Consider the following 20,802-nt stretch of genomic DNA (forward strand, 5'->3'; position numbering starts at 1 on the left):
GTGTTTCATATTTTGGGGGTATTCTACTGTGAACAGTGTATGATACAAGTACATCTGTACTATGCCTGGTCAAGGTAACCATAACTCCGGGCACAAGGCCTGGTGAGCCATCAGCAGTTCCGGCACGTCACCAAGCAACAGAACGGCCCTCTCTAGTGGGGCCTTCTGCCTCGGCTTGTAACATTTAATTTCTTGCTGCATTAGTTATACGGCTGCGTGTTTCAAATTTCAGGGAAGGTGCATAAATAATGCATGCTCACGCAAAAAAAAAATGCTGCATGCATATGTAGCAGTCAAAACAACAAGAATCCTTTTTATCAGCGGGCTATTCAGATCTTTATGAATACTAACTGTGCACTTAAACTAGCAGCACAAGGAATATTTTGTGAATGATGAACAACCACAATTATGATGAAATATTTAATTCATGGAGTCGTGTCTTTTGAAAGTCACGCCTTTAGAAAAGAGGGCAAAACGGTATTTCTGCTGTGCCGACGTTCCTTCATCCTGTATTGTATTGTCTAGAGGAAGTTTGCCTTTATCTTCCCAGCAACCCTGCTCTCATGAGGAAAACATGGCAGTTGTTTTTTTTTTTTTGCATACAACTTTAGCTTTCCGAGTATTTGCAGCCAGTACAGAGAGTGTTTTATAGCAATAATTACTGTCTACATTTTCTATACTTAACCATTCAATTTCGACTAATAAAAGACCTACAAGACACAGAGTGGGTAGACGGACTCTAATGTCAGGCATTTTCTGATATTGAAAATAATGTGTTTGTCTACCTGCAAAGGATGCTTCCTTATAGAACAAACTTCCTCTTGTGGTTTTGCTTCACTTCCTGTAGTGATTTTGCTTCCCTTCATCTAGTGAGTCTGATTCATGATTTCAGTAAGTGAGCTATCCCATATCTTCCTGGAAATTAGGCAAATTACTCATTTGGGCAATAGGTAGAAGACCTCTTCGGAAAAGCTAAGTCATTCTGCTTGGATTTCTATGAATGGCTTTTGAAGTAATTAATAGATTTCACAGAAAAAGAAGAGGGTGTGATAGCATAGAAGAGCTTAAAGCACAAGTGTAGAAATTTGAATGCTATGAAGGTGTCCACTGGATAAACTTGGCGAAACTGGAGGGCTGATAAAAATTATAAGATTCTGATGTCTGTATTCTGGCTTGGCCGCAGTCTTCTACAAATCACTTAGGGAGACAGTAGTAGATCCGATTCACGCAATCAAGATAAGAACAGATACATGCAACCACCAAGGTCAGCTGCATGCGGAGCGGTAGATTATGGCCGATAGGTGAAAGACAAGCATGTATAATTGAACTTATCTGTTAGGTCAGCATAAGCTTGGACTCAATTAAGTTACTAAAGTTCCTCAAAGAAGAAATGGTGAGAGCAGCCTTTCATCTTAGCAAACTAGAAAGTTCCAAATATTCTCTTTGTGATTATTGATAATTATTCCATTTTTATTAGGATTCAATTTCAAAACTTGGACCTTCGTCCAGAGTCAAATTTTGCTTGATTTGCTTCTTCATCCAATTTTCTCACCGGGGAAGGAATTACATGCATTCACCAGCTAAAGTCATGCTAAAGCGGACAGGGATTAACACCACATCCCATTTTACTATGGGAGCATGTACCATGACCGGTTGAGGGCCATAATACATGCTCCCATAGGGAAATGTCGAAATGCGACCGAACAATGAACGGTTGCATCCAAATCAGGCGGTTGGGGCCACCGAAAGGAGACCGGTCGGTCCCGTTTACAAAACTGTGTCAGGCGGAAGCAATTCCACTCGACATTGTAAATGGCCCTTTAATGTAGTCCCTTAATGAAGTCGCTTTGCTAGCTAAACAGAGAATGTGAGATAAAGCATTGGAAAGAAAGGAGTTGAGAACCACCTTGAGAGGTGGGTTAATAATAGAGCAAGATGCAGACCAGTCACTGCATAACAAAAGCATGGTGAGTTGGCACTAAATCGATGTACTGGCGGAAGCCACACTTTTGCTTGACTCATAACAGCATGTTTACCACACTTACAATTCCCGACCACTCTGGCTGAGAAATCTTTGAGGAAAACGCTTCCATCGACATTACTAAAAGATGTAATGTCTGTGCCATACGTATATTTCTCTATCATCATGGATAAAAGACATATATTACATCACAGTGATCGACAAGTGCCTCCAAAAGGTTTTGCTTCTGCCGTTCCTGGGTAGACTCTATCAAAGATTCCTGGGTAGCTTAAGAGTGTGTACAATGGGTTGGCCCTCTGTCACTCCAGGATAGACTCCATAGAAAAGTCCATGGTGACTTTAAAGTGCATCCAATGGGTTGGTCCTCTGTACCTACTTCGAAGACTCCATAAAATATTCATTGGTAGCTTAACAGTGTCTCCAAGGCAATGCTCCTCTGTCACTCCTGGATAGACTATTTCCAGTGACACTTGGAGATTTTAACAATGCGTTCAGTGGGTTACTCCTCTGTTGCTACGACATAGATTCTGTATAATATTTTTGGTAACTTACAGTCCCTCCAAAGGGTCACTATCCTGATAAATGTCATATAATACACTTTGGTTCTTTACCAGTGGCTCCAATGGGTTTCTCCTCTGTAGCTCCTATATACAATGCCATGTAATACACAGTGGTTATTTAGCTGCTCCTCTGTTGGTCTTGGGTAGACCATAACATTTTTATTGGTAGCTTAACAGTGCCTTCAATAGGTTCCTCTTCTGTTGCTCTTGGGTAGACTCTTTATAATGCGCTTCACCAGTGCCTCTAATGGTTTATTCTTCTGTCACTCCTGGGTAGACTCCCTAAAATTTTCCTTGGAAGCCTAACGCTGCTTGCAAAAGTCACTCATTTGTCTCTCATGCGTAGACTCCATATAAACTTATAAACATTAGGGGAGTAGCCAGAAAAATAAAATACTCGACCTTTGAACAATATCCAAAATGGAACTGTGCTAGTGAGTGAGGCTTGCACTCATTCAGGACTGATGCTCTCCCACTCACTAAGGTGTTTCTCTAAGTGTGATAGGGGATTCACTTCTCATATATGCACTTAGATTTTGCAGCCAATGCTTCCAGGAGTGAAGCGGTAAGGGGTTGACCAGCTTTTGTGGTCAGAGCCTGCCTTGTACCTGTTGCATCGTCCTTGTACTCCGGTAGTACGAGGACTTAGAGAAACACCTTAGTGAGTGTAACACATAGCCTGGATTACACTCCTTTTTATCCTGCACTACACTCTATTTTAAAAAGGTGCTGAGGAAAGCCAAATTTAGTTTAAGGCACTGGCTGAAACATGTCGACCAACTGATGGATGTAGGAGGTAGTAACTCGCCTCCCTTAAACATCCCCTAGCCTTATTTTAACTGCTGACGGGGGCCCAGTTATTAAAATGTAATTTACCCTTGGGTACTGGGACCCTTTCCAAGCCGTTTTAACTCACACTTCACTTTACACCTCACACTGCACTTTCAGTAAAATACCAGCTCCACTGTAATCAGGCGTCGCAGCACACCCGGGACACATTAGGTGTCACTGGGTGGGCCCGATGATGAAGCATGCCACCAACCAGGTTGGTGGGTGAGGGCTTCATGAACTCACCAACGAGGTGCCCATGACAAATCTAATCAGAGTCCTAACGATATTGGTCATATTTAAGCTAGTCTCTTTTGATAACACCTTCAAGAAGCGCCCCATAATGCCTTTGGAGGGCTATCTAGCAACTCTAGGGGGAAAAAACGTGGTAAACTAGGTCACTGAAGCCATGACCCCAGGAAAACTGACTATATTTTTCAAAAGCATTTCCCAAGCTGGAGCTTTTGCTGTACAGCTGGGATTGCAGTGCCACCTTAGGGCTGGTTATCTGGTTCCAGTTAATTTGATACAGTGTATCCCATAAACTAAAAGTCCTTTATGTGGTTGTTTTTATGAGCAGCTATGTTACATTGTCACCCAACAAGGTTGGCTAGGGAGTCACCGTCCAAACCTTGGTTCAACCCCACCCTTAAAGCCTTGAAGCATCACTGTAAGACCCTTGAGCGGGCCTGGCAGAGCAGTGGCTATTGCTCGGCAGACAAGCGAAAGCTGAGAGATAAGCAAAAATTATACTATGCAGCCATTAAACTGGCTAAAGGGCAATTTTACTCGACCCATATTGAATTAGCCAGTAAACAACTCCAAGGACATTTTCGCTATTGTTCAGAGCTTCATGTCCCCGCTGGCCCAAGCACGTGTGTCTTCATCTTCACCTTCCTGGTGTAACACTCTCTGTTGCTGCTTTAGGGATAAGATTCGGGCTATCCTAGCTGCACTTACTCCCAGCGACATCGTAATGGAGGTAACTTTGGAGTGTCATCCTGCTGGTTCAGCCCATTCCTGGTTTGTATTTAGGCCAGTTGACCCACTGGACTGTCTTAAAATTCTTAAGGGTCAAAAGTCTTGCTCGCCATCGGACCCATATCCTGCGCGGAGACTGGCAGTAGTTGCCGAGGTCGCAACTATAGAGGTGAACACCATCATTAATATGTCCCTCCAGAAAGGGGTGGTACCACAGGCTTGGAAGGAGGCTAAGATCCTTCCACTCCTAAAAAAGCAGTCGTTGGACCACCTCTGACCAGGTAATTCCGGCCTATCTCCCTCCTTCCTGCTTTGGCGAAGGTGTGTGAGAAGGTAGTTAATAAACAGCTTACAGACTTTGTGGAAAGGGAGGCGCTTATGCACCCTGCCCAATCAGGGTTTATTGCATCCCATAGTACAGATTCAGTGCTGGTGGAGGTGGCGGAGGCCATCCGGGAGTGCTTGGATGCCGGCGGGAGAGCGGCATTAATTTTACTCGACCTCTCGGCGGTGTTCGATACGGTCCTGCACTCACTCCTCCTGTCACGTCTGGCTGAAATTGGTCTGTCAGGTACTGTGTGGGGCTGGTTCTGGTCCTTCTTGGAAGGGCAGGTTGAGCAGATCTGGATTCCACCGTCCTCCTCCTCCCCTCAAGACGTATCAACGGGAGTCCCCCTGGGATCCTCCCTTAGCCCCCTTCTTTTTAATATCTATGTTACTTTGCTGATACTTTTGGTGGAAGAGATGGGGGCTAAGGTGATGGCATACGCAGACGACACTCAGTTGCTCTTTACCTGGGACAAAGATGCGGACTCTGTACTATTGGTTCAACATTGCCGATCTTCTATCTTTAAATGGCTGGCGGAGGCGCAGCTTAAGTGTAATTAAGAAAAGTCAGAAGGTCCTGCTATTTGGTAAATTCCCCCTCAACTTTAGAGAGCAGCTCTGCCCTCCTGAGTTTCCATCACCTACTTCATCGAGGAAGCCAGCTAAAAACCTAGGGGTATGGTTTGATGAATGTCTTTCCTTCTCGACACACATCAAGAAGCTAGCTGGATGTTGCTTTGGCCTTCTTAAAACTCTCAGAAGATTCTTCCACCTCTTACCTCAGGCGGTGAGGAAAACGGTCACTTGTGCGCTGATTCTGTCACAGATGTACTATTCCAATGCCCTTCATGCTGGTATCCCTGGGAACCTGCTGAAAACGTTGCAGGTGGTTCAAAACACGGCAACCAGACTTCTATTGGGCATTTTGGCTTGGAACAGTGTCCGTCAACAGCTGTGTTTTTTCCACTGGCTCCCCATGGTGGATAGAGTTAAATTTACATGTTTGACTTTGGCTCACCGTGCTCTTCATGGTTGTGGTTCTCTTTACTTGCAGAAACGTGTCTCTTTTTATGTACCCGCACGCCCCCTGCAGTCCTCGCCACTTTGTTATGCTCAGGTCCCTCGTTTCATGTTTCAGAGAATAGGGGCAGCTCTTTTACAGTGAAGGAGGTGGCTGCCTGGAGCGCCCTTCCCCTTGCCCTGCGTACCATCCAGGACCCTCTTGCGTTCAAGAGGAAACTGAAAACATACCTATTCTCTTGAAAGTACAAAGTCTTTACCCCGCTAGGTATAGCACCGGGATACTCATGAGTAGCTGTGAGCGTTATAAACTTATATAACTAACTAACTAATTGCATTTTTTTAGCGTGTAAAATGATTAAAATTAGAACTAAGAGATATTATTTGTTTTGAATGTGCATCAAGCGGAAGGTATTAGACCTTAGTACTCCCTCTTGGGTATAAGTGATCCTACTGTTCCTCAAATAGCGTGGACCAGATACACTGAGTGCTCTACAGGCCAGAGTCAGAGCTCTAAATTTAATGCCCTGGGCCACAGGAAGGCAGCTGGAGGGAGATATGTTGACGGTGAGGGACTCTTCGTATCAGTCTGGCAGTTATACTCTGAATTATCAGAATTCTGCTTATGAAGCCTGCAGGCAGGCCGAGATAGAGTCTGATAGTGTAGTCCAAATGAGAAGTTACCATAGAGTGGACATCCATTTTTTGAGTCTCTTCTGGGACCAGATGAAGAAGCTTCCTCATAGTTTTCAGTTTCAGGAAGCAGACCTAGGAAACCTGTCTGATGTGAGTGGTGAAGGAGAGTGTTGTATTGCAACTGCTTTCTTATGCTGTGTTTCCATGGCTCCTGCTTGACATCTTCACTGGATTTTAGATTGTGGGATACAAGGGAGAGTCAGAGCGGTTGCCGACAGTGAAGGACATGTTTCCTCGGGTGTTGTCTCTCCAATACAACTACTTTCGATGTACTTTGGTTTCCTGTATACTTTACAAAAGAGAGGGTTGAGTCAAATGTTATGCCAGAATTTCTGGTAGAAAGAGTAGGTATTAGGGGGTATTTAGTTTTTGGGACACTAGAGGTTCGATAGCAGGGGCCCATCTTAACTGAAGACCAAAACTTCAATTTTGTCAGAATCTATTTTAAGACAATTTGACTACATCCAACCCACAAGTCCTTTGAGCCACTCCTTAAAGTTATGTAAAGCTGCCTTCTATCCATCCTGAAAAGAAAATAGGAGTTGAGTATCATCTGGTTATGAAAACACCTTCACATATCAGGTTTAAATCAAATCAGCCAGAGGGGTAAGGTAAAGGTTAACTAAAAAGTGGGGTCTAGGTCAAACCCTGTGTTACCCCACACACCAAAGGTTTACATGTTGAACTCACTGGGAATTGACCTTCAAGAGGATTTGAGCCCAGAGAGAGCCTTGCCCTGATTTCCCAGTTGGCTAAGTTTATTTTAGAAGGATGAATTGGGACACTGTGTCGAATGCTGCCAACAGGTCTAGAAGCAGTACCATAACAGCTGTGCTATTTTCAAGATTCTCCCTGACAAACTGAGTCAGATACAGAAGAGCTGTCTCGGTACTATAGCCAGCCCGAAAGCTGGATTGGGTGTCGTGAAGAAGGCCATTTGCCTCCACAAAGGCAGACAATTGCTGGTTTACCATTTTCTCGAGATGTTTTGCGGGAGCAGGAAGAAGTGAGATTGTCTAAAATTACTCAAGACACCAGGGTCCACATTCATCTTCTTAAGATGCGGCAAAAGAGACACCTGTTTCCAAGAAGAAAGAAATTCACCAGATGACAAGAAGGAGTTCCAGAATTTATTACGGCAAGGATTAGGCAGAGGATGTAGCCTTACGGCTAGAGCAGTCGACCTCAAAGCTAGGGAACCAGGTTCGAGTATAGGCAACGATGCTCAACATCCAGTGATTCTGGGTAAATCACTTAATCTCCCTGTGCCTAACAAAAATGAATGTGTCCTTCTGTAATGAAACTGGTGCACATGTAAAGCGCTCTGATATCCGATGTCTGGGGTCTAGTTCACGCTATTTAAAATTCAAAAATAAAAAAGGATTGAGATACTGAGCCATCATTCTGTAGATATGTGGAGGATAGGAATCATCCGGGGTACCTGACTTCCATTTTTTAAGCTCATTTAGACTGTTGTCTTCTGAAATGGGGCAGAATTTGAAAAAAGACATCTACATCTTGGGATTGAAGGAGTCGTGTCTCCACTCTAAGGAGGGATGGGGTCGTATCCCCTTTAGATGCCACTGAAAAGATGGCATAAAGATTCTGAATTTTCACATCAAAAAAGACAGAAAGTTTATCATAAGTTTTGCTGCCTCAGGGGAAATGAAAGACTTCCCAATTTAGACACTTCCCTTGAAGAATTTGAGGCTGCTGTCTATAAGGTGTATTCTTGCGAAATCTGCTAAGCACCACCTTATAAAGAAGATTCGCATCAGGACCGTACAGTTTCCTAAAATTTCATTAAAACATTTTGCAAATGGAAGAACAAAGGAGTTGAAGTCTTAGATCTTTTTGCCACATTAATTTTTAGAGGGCTAAAAGGTCTAAGGAGTTTGTGGACCATTAATGTAACAAAGTAACAACCAAGTCAGCAGTTCCTGAAAGATTCGGAAATGAGGGAATGAGCAAAGGCTACTTCCGAGAGATTTTGCCATTTTCATTTCATCTCCAGGGGGTTGGGGGGCAAGGAACATCCTATTCAGAAGGCACGCTCAATTAAATGTGAAAAAAAAAACGAAATGATCAGACCAGATGCTCAGTGGAGCTTACCTGCATGCTGGTAGTATTGACAAAAATGAAATCCAGCATATGTTATGCCATGTTATGTTAGCAGTTTTTATAGAGTGCAGAATCTGCCCCAGCAAAGAGGCGTCCCGGCGCTGAAGAGAAAAAAGAGGTGACCGAGCTCGGAAAGGGCCCAGGGAGACCTACGGAGGGCCCGACATCGCCATCGCAATCCCAGAGGGCTACAAGATCACCCGGAGGGACCGCACTGCCAACCAGATGGGAGGAGGCATCGCCATCATCCACAGGAACACCATCCGAATCACGACCAGCACCGATATCACCCTAACCACCGCCGAACACCTGCATTTCCAGATCCACACCGACCCAAAGACCACCCTCAGAGGCACCCTAATCTACCGACCCCCGGGACCACGCACTCAATTCAGCGAGGACATCGCCGACTTCGTCAGCCCGCATGCCCTCCCCTCCGCTGACTACATCCTCCTGGGGGACCTCAACTTCCACCTGGAGAACAACAACGACCGCAACACCAGCACCCTGCTCGCCAACCTCGCCAACCTTGGACTCAAGCAACTGGTGAACACCCTCACCCACCTCGCCGGACACACACTCGACGCAGTCTTCTCATCCTGCAAAGACATCGCCTTCAGCCACGCCACAGAACTCCACTGGACGGACTACAGCTGCGTACACTTCACCTTCAAAAGAACGACGATCCACCACCACCAGCAACACGTTGCCCGCAGAAGCTGGAACAAGATCACAGCCGACCAACTCGCCGCTTCCCTGAGCCAGCACCCTCCTGCCAGCTCAGCGAACCCCAGCCAGGCCGCCGACAACCTCTCGAAGTGGATCAGCTACTGCGCAGACGAACTCGCCCCTCTGAGGACCCCGCCCAGCAGACCCGGCAGCAAGAAAGCCCCATGGTTCACCGACGAACTCATGGGCTCCAAGAAGAACTGCCGAGCCCTCGAGAAAGTCTGGAGAAAGGAACCTACACCGGACAACATGACCGCCCTCAAACTCACCACCCGGAAGCACCACCAACTGATCCGCGCCGCCAAGAAAACTGCATTCAAGGACCGGCTGGACAACAACGCACACAACTGCAAGGAACTCTTCAACATCGTGAAAGAGCTCTCCAACCCCGACGCCGGAAACAACGACATCACCCCTTCGCAAGACCTCTGCAACTCCCTCGCCTCCTACTTCCACAACAAGATCGCGGACATACACAACAGCTTCAGCACCCAACCGACGCACGCCACGACCACAGCAACACCGCCCACCACCACCCTCCGAGCCTGGACTCCGATCAGCACCGAAGACACCGTCCGCATGATGAACTCCGTCCACTCCGGATCTCCGACCGACCCCTGCCCTCACCACGTCTTCAACAAGGCCAACGCTGTCATCGCACCCCACCTACGGGACATTATTAACACCTCCTTCGACACCGCCACCTTCCCCGAGAGCTGGAAGCACGCCGAACTCAGCGCTCTTCTCAAGAAACCTACAGCAGACCCCACCGAACTCAAGAATTACCGCCCAATCTCGCTACTCCCGTTTCCAGCCAAAGTCATCGAGAAGACCGTCAACAAACAGCTGTCCGCCTTCCTCGAGACGAACGGATCCCTCGACCCCTCGCAGTCCGGCTTCCGAGCCAACCACAGCACCGAAACCGCCCTCATCGCTGCCACCGACGACATCCGAGCCCTGATGGACAACGGAGAAACAGCGGCCCTCATCCTCCTAGACCTCTCCGTGGCCTTCGACACTGTCTGCCACCGCACCCTAGTGCAACGCCTCAGCAACGCCGGAATCCAGGAGAAGGCACTGGAATGGATCGTCTCCTTCCTCGATGGAAGAACACAGAGAGTCCGCCTACCGCCGTACAAGTCAGAGGCCACCGAAGTCATCTGCGGCATCCCTCAAGGATCCTCGCGGAGCCCTACCCTCTTCAACGTCTACATGAGCCCCCTCGCGGCCATCGCACGCCAACACAACCTCAACATAATCTCCTACGCCGACGACACCCAGCTGATCCTCTCCCTGACCAACGACCCCGCCGCCGCCAGAGCCAACCTGCACGAAGGGATGAAGGAGGTAGCCAAGTGGATGACGGCCAGCCGCCTGAAACTGAACTCAGACAAGACGGAGGTCCTCATCCTGGGCTCCACGCCCACCGCCTGGGATGACTCCTGGTGGCCCCCGCCCTGGGCACCGCACCAAAACCGACGAACCACGCACGCAACCTGGGCTTCATCCTGGACTTCTCCCTCTCCATGACCAGACAAGTCAACGCCGTCTCCTCGGCGTGCTTCAACATCCTGCGCATGCTACGGAAGATCTTCTGGTGGATCCCCACGGAGACCAGGAAGACCGTCACCCAGGCCCTCGTCACCAGCCGTCTGGACTACGGCAACGCCCTCTACGCCGGAACCACCGCCACGCTCCAGAAGAGACTTCAGCGGATCCAGAACGCCTCAGCCAGACTCATCCTCGACATCCCACGAAACAGCCACATCCCCGGACACCTGAGAGACCTGCATTGGCTCCCCGTCAACAAAAGAATCACCTTCCGTCTCCTCACCCACGCACACAAAGCCCTACACGATCAAGGCCCGAGCTACCTCAACAACCGAATCAACTTCTACGCTCCCAAACGCCACCTCCGTTCAGCCAGCCACGCCCTCGCCGCCGTCCCACGCATCCGTAGAGCGACTACAGGAGGAAGGTCCTTCTCCTACCTGGCCGCCAAGACCTGGAACTCCCTCCCGACCGACCTGCGCCTGACCCAAGACCACCTCTACTTCAGGAAGACGCTCAAGACCTGGCTGTTCGAGCAGTAACGGCACCCCCCCCCCTAAGCGCCTGAGACCCTACGGGTAAGTAGTGCGCTCTATAAATGTCTTGATTGATTGATTGATTGAAGAGAAAAGTTTTAATTGCTTTCCTGAATTTGAGGTAGTTATTTAGCCCCCGAATGTGGGCCGGCAATGAGTTCCAAAGGATGGCAGCTCTGTTCCGGAAGGAATGCCCTCCAGCGTGAACCCTCCTGACTCGCAGGACCACTACCAGGCATTGTCCCATGGAACAAAGCTGGCGGGTGGGGATATAGGGTAGAAGCAGGTTGGACAGGATTTTCAGAGATGTCAGTTTCAAGGTTTTAAAGGCTATACTAAGAGCCTTAAACTTGATTCGCCTACCCACATGCGGCCAGTAGAGATGGCGAATGGCACTTGTCACTGAGCAAGCTTTATGCAGAGCGAGGAGAGTTCTTGCGGCCGCATTCTGGGCTCTCTGTAGCCTCTGTATTTTTGACTTGTTTGCTCCTAGATACAGTGAACTGGCATAGTCAAGTCTAGACAAAATCAGGACCTGGATGATGATTTGTCTTGTAGGGTCATCAAAGAAGCCCAGGATGGGTTTGAGTCCACGCAACAATCCGAAGCCGGTTCCCATCACCTTTTTAGTTTGAGTCTGAAAGTTAAGTTAGGCATCCATCCAGACCCCTAGGTTCTTCACTGCTTGCTTGGGGACAGGGGCAGTGCCTAGGCTATTTGGCCACCAGAGCTCATTCCATAGATAATGGTCCTTTCCAACCAACAACACCTCCAACTTGTTGGCATTGAGTTGGAGACAGCTGGTGGTCATCCATTCGGCTAGTACCACGAGATCACCTTGAAAGTTGAAGGCGTCCTGCTTGGAGTCGCTTGAGAGAGCCACTACCAACTGTGTGTCGTCGGCATAGGAGACCATGGTCAGCCCTCTGCTCTTGGCAACTTCGGCTAGAGGTTGAACATAAAGATTGAAAAGCAGAGGGCTCAGGGAAGAGCCCTGTGGAACCCCTTGACTAAAGGAAGGGTGCTAGAGGTAAAGGGGGGAGCTATCACCTGAAGCATCTTGTCCACAAGGAAAGATGCCAGCCACTTCAAGACTAAGCCAGTGACTCCTGCCTCCAGCAGGCGTCATAGCAAAATGGCGTGAGACACCTTGTCAAATGCGGCACTTAGATCTAAGAGGATGTTTAGTTACGGCCAAGAGTGCTGACTCAGTGCTATGGCTGGGGCGAAAACCATTTTGAGAAGGATCGAGTCAGTTGTTGGAATTAAGATGTTCCGTGAGGAGAGATTTAACGTAGGCCTCGGTGATCTTAGCAGCTCAAGGTAGCAAGGAAATAGGCCAGAAGTTTTCTGGCTTTTTAGGGTCTAAGGAAGGTTTTTGGAGCAGCGTTATCACCCTGGCCTGTTTCCAAGCTTTAGACACAACTGCTGGGCTGAGTGACCCATCGATCACCTGTTCCAAAGAGTGTAGAAGAGTGGGTAGAATTTTCCGGAATTGGTCAGGCTTCAGAGGATCAACTGGAGAGCCCGACTTAACTTTAGAGCAAAGGGTGAATAATACATCTTGAGCAATAGGGGAAAAAGCTTCTAGTGTACCATTAATGTGATTACAAGATGCCTCAAGGGGGCCGGATTGGACCATAGTGAAGCTTTTGTAGATGTATTCTACCTTCCTAACAAAGTAGGCAGCAAGCTCTTCACACTGCTGAACAGATGTGATCAGCGGTCCTGCGGCGTCTTTCTGAGTTTTAAGGTCAGAGACTAACAAGAAGATACACTTCGCAGAGTTAGTGCTCTTGCTGATTTGCTCACCATAAAATGTTGAGCGCTCAACGTGTATGGCCCTATGGTATCTCCTTACGGCAGCCCGGTAAAGATCCTTAGAGGTCGGATCATAGTCCCTTCTGCAGGTTCTCTCCAGCTTTTTGCAGATTTTACTCAAAGCAGCTATTTTAGTGTTGTACCATGGGTTAGATTTAGATTGACGATTCATGGACAATTTAGCTGGATTAAGGCTATCCAAGGGCTGACTGATCCAATTGGTAAAGACCAAATTGGCCACATTGGAGTCAGCCGGGAAAGCTGTGGAGGTAGCGGCGAGGTGGGTTTGGAATTGGTCCCAATTCAGTTTATGCCAGGGGCGTTTGTAAGAGAATGTTTTCACTTATTTACGCACTGGTGTGACACCCTGAATGGACATAGGGACTAAGTAATGATCCAACCAACCCATCGGGACAGGGGGTAGAAAAGTGAGAGAGGATATATTTGTTAAAACAGGGTCTAATAGGTGGCCAGCTGAGTGCGTAGGACCTAAGACACATTGATCCAGCTGGCATGGTGCAAGATCAGCCAAAACGTTAGTCACTTCAGGGTCAGAGTGATTATCCAGGTGCAAATTAAGATTTCCTGTGACACCCTCTCGCTGTCAGAAGACCCCTCCAACACCAGAGCCAACTTCCACAGATGAACGTAGCAGTCTCAACTAAACACGGTCAAGACAAAAGTCCTCATCTTTGGGAACAACACCTCCCCATGGTACGACATATGGTGGCCTGCGGAACTCAACTCACCCCTGTCTCGACAGACCACGCCCGCAAACTTGGCATCAACTTAGACAACAAGTTCCACATATGATCCACAAGATCCTGAGGTGGCTTCAAGTCAATACCAAAAGCACCGTCACACATACCCTTGTCACCAGCAGGCTGGTCTATGGGAATACACTGTACATAGGACTCATTGCACGCCTCCTGAAGAGACTACAGACAATATAAAACTCAGAGCAAAGACTCATCCTCGATCTCTTCAGAAGGACCCACATCACACCCCACCTCAAGAAGCAACACTGTTTCCCAATCCAGAAGAGATGCCAGTTCAAGATTCTGAACCTCGCATACAAAACCCTGCACAACGAAGGACCAGCATACATCAACAAAGGCATGACAGTCTACCAACTGACCAGACACCAACAATCTGTCTCCCTCTTCCTCTGCCTTGCAGCACTCCCCGGATATGGCGAGCCAAAAGTGGAGGATGCTCTTTCTCGCATCTAGCAGATGAAGCATGGAACATTGTTCTGTGGATGATGTAGTCAGTGTTGTAATTTGAGAAGTCATCAGTGATGTCATTAGTGATGTCACTGACCATGCCATGAGTGATGTGATATGTGAGCCCTGCAGGGCAGAAGTTATAGTTAGTTCAGGTAACTATTACTGTTGAATTTTGCTGGTTTTGTCTGAGTGAAATGTGAGCCTAAATATAACGTCCCTGTAACCTTTGGTTTTCTCAGTGAATTTTGAGGGTTTTTTTAAATTCTATTTCCTAACTATAATGTCCCTGTAACCTTTGGGTTTTTTCAGTGAATTTCCAAGGTTTTTTAAATTCTATTTCGCATTTATGGACCTGGCCAGTGCATTCGACAGAGTCAACCGCTCCAAATTGTGGACCAGTCTTGAGTGGATCGGCTTGTCACAGGATTTGGTAAACTTTTTGTGTGCACTGCATTGGAAGGTTTCAGCCAGGGTGAAGTATGGCACAGATTGAGAATGCACACAGCTATTTTCACTAGCTTGTGGTGTCCGTCAAGGGTGTGTTATGGCCCTAATTATTTTTCTTTGATTTATAAATGATCTAGAGTCCTCTCTTATTAGTAATTGCAGTGACCTAGTTTGAATCAAGGCTTCCCCTCTGCCGGTACTTCTCTATGCTGATAATGCGGTGTTGCTCGCCCGCACGCCAAATGTGATCTCGGCCTGTGTTGATAACTTTGTATCCTTTATGGATCAATTGGACCTGGATACCAACATTACAAAGTCCCATTACATGGTGTGCGAACCCCACCACAGTAAGGTGAGACCTATATGTATTAAAATCGCTAATAACACCATGGTCAGTGAATGCCCCTATTTAGGTGTGACTTTTGATTGTAACAATAACTATGTGACTTGTCTCTCCAATAGATGTTCATGGTTTAACACTGCAGTGGGGGCTCTATTTAGTATATCTGCAAGTGTGGGCAGCAAACACCATGTCCCCTTATTAGAAATATATACATTTAAATGTTTATCGGTTCTTACCTACAGGGTGGGAATTTGGGGGAATAGGGTTTGCAGTAGCCTCCAGAAGGTAGGAAAACTGCTTTTAATGACAGCTACATGATTTTGGTCCGGGTAGCTCACGTCATTTTATACACAACAAACTAGGTCTGTCCTATGTTTAAGATCTGGTTGTCCCTCTTCTTTTATGGATATCTATCTGGAGCAATTCAGAGGCATCCCAGGACAGCTTGTTTTGTGATCATGGCTTAAGAATCGTATTACTGAATTACGTACAAAAACGATGAAAGCCATTGACAGACCTGATTTGCTCTTTAAACAGGAATTCATATCAAACTGAGAATCCACTAACGTTTATGAGTTATTTTTAACAAAGGAAGTTTTGAACAGGGAAGATATGGAGGTTATGAGGCCTAACATGAGAGAATTGATGGGTTTTCAATCAACACCTGGTTTAGAGCCTTATTTGTTATATGTAAACAACAGAAGGGAGAGAGTTCTATTAACAAAGTTTCTTTTAGGTACCATCAGATGCAATTTGTGCTTCCCTCTTGGCCAATTTGATCCATAGAACATTATGCTCTGCACCTGTGATGAAGTCTCACACCAAACCGTAGCACATTTTATGTTCTTTTGTAAATTTTCTGAGGTAGTGAGAATTTTTTTATTATCACCAATACTCAAAACCTTTGTGGGCCATTACGATGCCGGCTGGAAAAGCACTCCGACCACCATGGTGTTGGAAATAATCCCCCCCACATGGGCCGCTGCATGTCCGTTGGTCAAATTACAATGCAACATACGCAAAATCAGACCGCTGCGGACGGATGTCACAAAACACCGTCCACCAGGATCGGATAAGCTGCAAATCTAACCGTGCCGGATGGGAAATGCTGTACAACAGCTCAAAAAGGCCGCTCCTGCTACGGCATGACTGCACTGCCAATTATGATTAGATGCGGAGCTGGCCGACCGAGCACTGCCATCCAACAGCCTCGCACGCACACAGGCCAAATGAATGGCGGGTGTTACCAACCCCACAATAACGTGGAAGTGTGCCTGTACTCCCTGCCACCCTTAATCACAACACATACGCCACAATGACATTCCCCAACTTGCTCCTGGTAGGGAATGCCATCCGCAGCATAGAAGAGACATCTGGAGGTCATCACCCACGTGGACACACCCATATACCACAGATGACAACAACCCCCTATCTGGACCACCAGCCTCGGCTCACCACAAGCTTAGACAGAGAGACAGGACACCATTGACTCACACTGCACAACATCACACTCACCTATCTCCACACAACACCACTGACACCCACACACCTCACACACTACACATATCACCACCATTACCTTGCACCCCACATCCATTTGCACCATGCCCCCAAGAAAATGCCCAACTTCACCGATTCAGAGTTGAAAGTGATGGTAGACAAGACAATCAGGGCAGAACCACATTTGTCCGTGCACCTGGTCCAACACACCCCACTTGCGCTCAAGAATCAGATGTGGTCAAGGATCTACAGCAAAGTCAAGTCAGTAGGGGCCCCCTTACACACTGTGCATGATATCAGGAAGTGGTGGGTTGACTCCAAACGCCGGGACAACAAGCATCTGGCCCAGAGTAGCCACGCGGCAGCACAGAGTACTGGTGGTGGCCCTCCCATTTCACCACCAACCTTCCCTGAATGGTATGATAGAGAAGGTGCCTGCCAGAATACCTCCAGAGCGTCTCACAGGAATCAAGGGAGGTCTGGAGGCTGGTAACAACAACATTATCACATCACAGTACAATACACCGTTGTGCACGACAAGTGAGCTCCAATCGCATGCCCACATCAAACTCATGTGGAATGCACGCTTACAATATGAATGAGTCACAAGGAGAGCATTTCCTCAATCAGTTCAACCTCACAGGTAGGTGGCCAGCTCATGCACCCTGGCTTCCCTCCCGAACAGCATGTCTCACCCTCCCCACCCCACCCCACAGCCATGTGGCAGCTAACACCATCGACTGCGCCTCACAACAGGTAGCTAGGCATCTCACTGGGGAGGGGGATGTTGAATCCTGACAGCAACACCACAACTCCCACATGGCCCTCTGCCTCCCCTCACAAACAGCATGGAGCCAAATGAACCCCACATCCCGCACTTCGTAGCCAACTCCGGAAACCCCCATCAGTTACAAGGCCATGCGCATTCAGAGCAATTCATCCAGAGGCCACATGATTCACAATGTCATTGATGAAGGAACATGCAACGGAAAAGCAGAACACAAGAAAGCGGCCAGGAAAAGCCTATGTGTAAGTCCCATTACCTCAAAGCAGACAAACTCGGGACAACAAAACACATGCATGAAAACTCTGTCAAACATCACAAAAACACATGAGGTAAGCACAAAAAGCACAATATAAAGCATGAAGTGGCGGCAGAGTAGTCAGATACACTTAGAAAAGACAGAAATGTCCAAGCATTAACTGAATCAGATTAGTCAGTACCAGAGGACATGTCCTCGATAATTCTACATCAGCACATATGAAATTGGGTCTTTAGCCAAGTCACACTGCTAACGACCAATGTAGGTACCCAGGGCTTTAAGTGGAATGAAAAAACTGGAGGTGTCCCTCAAAGGAGCCTGAACATTATAATTAAGGGCATGGCCCAAAAACCGCAGACAATAATCTGGTTTTAGTAGATTGGGCTCGCTACCAGCATTTCCCTGTCACTGCCATTGCACCCAGATACTTGAGACAACAAGGAACATGATACCTACCACAACCCCAGACTATTGGCCTTGGCAATGTCTGTCAGTTGCATAAGATAAGGAAGCTGCAACTATGGCTTGCATTTAACAATGGATAATCTCACACTTAAAACCCTGATGACACCACAAGGATGACGCTGCTCATGAGTCTCCAAAGGAGTGATTTCCCCCCACAAAATGAATCCACAAAGGATTTCACTTCCCCACGACGCTCACCTGGCATGACATCATGCCGTAACTACTCCACCTGTGAGAAGTGAGGAGTGTGACCATGCGCACATCGATTTGCCAGCTGGCTATGCATTCCAGCAGAAAGGATGGACCATCTGTAGCAGGGCACTAAACAGAGCACGGAAGAGACCTGTACCGAGGCACACTCGGAAAAAGGGACAGTGCACAGCACCAGTGAGAGCCAGCCCACTGAAAGTCCTGTTTGTACATCAACACCATGTGCGACTGATGAAATTCTGAAATGAATGCCAAATAAAGCCAAAGCAAAAGTCATGTCACCTCACTTGAAATGTGGCAAACACGAACAGGTAATTTGTGCTGTGTGCAGAACATGCTGACAAAAGTGACCTAGCTCCAAAAGGTGACTCAATAGCAACAGAAGGCATCCCTGCCATGGACGAGCTTGGCACGCCCCCCCCACCCCTCCGGAAAGTGAAGCCTCAGATGCATAGTCACTGGTCTGTCCAGGAGAAGAGGACCTACATGGCCCCTCCTGCGTAAACAGGCCAGTCATTATGCATATGGTAACAGTTGCACCACGTGTTCTTTCTGTGGCAATGTTCTGCTAACTCCCCCATAAGTGATTGTGGATAGTCAATCGTGGCCTCACATTCCCATAGCTAAAGCATACTACCATGAGTGTGCATGCACAATGGGCCTCTGTTTGGACAAGTAGTTGCTCCCACAACAGCCCAAAGACCTTCGAATACCAGGTGTCTTGACCGTCCCACGCGATTCAGCCAGTGCTGAACAAGGCTTGCTCACTATTTTCAAGGTGAACTGAGACACAGAGTATTGATAGCCTTTAATACTGAAGGCCGTTGCACACTTTTACCAGACTGTGTGCTGAGCGCTGGTTCTGACATTGCTCTCACACCATGTCTGACCGTCCAGTGGGCCAGGCCTAGTCCAGTCACTTGCAACTGTACCGTGGCCGCATGCAGCTTCTCTTTGAATGTGTCCCACTGGCTGTGCTGGGCATCAGTTATAGGCTAACGTTCCGCCATGTATATTTCACCTGCGTGCAATCCGTCTTTTCCTGCAGAAGATGTCTGTTTCAGTGGGCCATGGATGTCTGCCTTTCAAACACATCCCTTGCTTACCTGGATCATGAACTGCGGGTGACTCCACGTGCAAGACTGCTTTGGTGAGATACGTTCATGGGATGCCTTACAATGTGTCACGCAGGCTGACAGCTGTGCCTGTGCATTTGCGCAATGGCTCCTGTGCAATGCCTACATCGAACCTCTACCAGGTTGCGATGGGATGCACCTTGCAACCTCGTGATGCAAGAAGCACATCTGTTACTTCATACTGTTGGATTGAATGCCGGTCCTCTTCACTGAAGATGAACTGGATCGTCTCTTGGAACTGATTGCTTTCTAAGCTGCCTGTGCCTTCTTGGATTCGTAACTACTTCACAGCAAGAGGAACTGTTGGTGACTAATGCAATCATTGTTTCCCTTTCTTCACACCGCCTGACAGGAATTGGCAACCAGCTCTCTGACTCTGACCCTGTCTGCATTGTCTTGGACTGTGCTGTGCTGTGCTTTGCTCTGCGGTCTGTTTATCTTGGTACCACAGACCGGAACAAGGGGAAGCTGACAGTTGACCGTCCAGGACATTGTCGCCTGGCATGAGCCATAATGCAGCTGTAGCGCACAAAGATTACATGGCATTGTTGTTTTTCCAGTACACAGGGCTCGAGTCAGGGGTACACACAGCTACATGGCGCCCCCCCTCTTTGCATGGATGGATGCAATCCCCCCTGCCAGGACGTTGTTCCACACATGAATATTCTTAACTTGTCCTGGTGTTCCCTCCAGACACCGGGGAACGTTCAGCAGCACCTGCACATTGGCTGATGTCCAGTCCCAGCAGCAACATACAGGCAGTGAGTGAGTCTTTTCTCACCTCCAGCCGGGCCGAGTAAAGGGGCCATCCGGCCCCCTTTTGTTTGTACATGCTGACTGGGCCCCGCCTTGGACCTTACATTTAGATGTACATGCCACAGAGGGAAACATATGCATACAGCTTGCCGACTCTTCACAGGTACTTAAAGGAGGCATGCTTTTGCTGTTGTACAGTCCCTGTATACCAATGCGGACGCTGTTAGACTATTAGGTGGCTTAGTCTGTCCCAGTATTTGCACATATCATGTTATTCACACTATTTAGCTTCCTTCATAGTGCTATGTCATGGCGTGAGGTTATTTGCACTTTGTCTTACTTGGTCAGTCCCCCCTACTACATTTTTTGGGAGTTGTGTCCTGCAAGTCCCTTAGTACATGTCTGTCACTTGAGAGGGGTCCGCAGAGCTTGTTCTCTGCTCGGTCCTCGAGTACTGTCTGGACATTCGTTCCGTGGTCACAGAACCTTGTCCCTTGTCATTCAGTTCTGTTCAGGCCCTAG

The sequence above is a fragment of the Lissotriton vulgaris genome, chromosome 6 (assembly GCF_964263255.1).
Source record: "Lissotriton vulgaris chromosome 6, aLisVul1.2, whole genome shotgun sequence".
In the NCBI taxonomy this organism is placed as follows: domain Eukaryota; kingdom Metazoa; phylum Chordata; class Amphibia; order Caudata; family Salamandridae; genus Lissotriton; species Lissotriton vulgaris.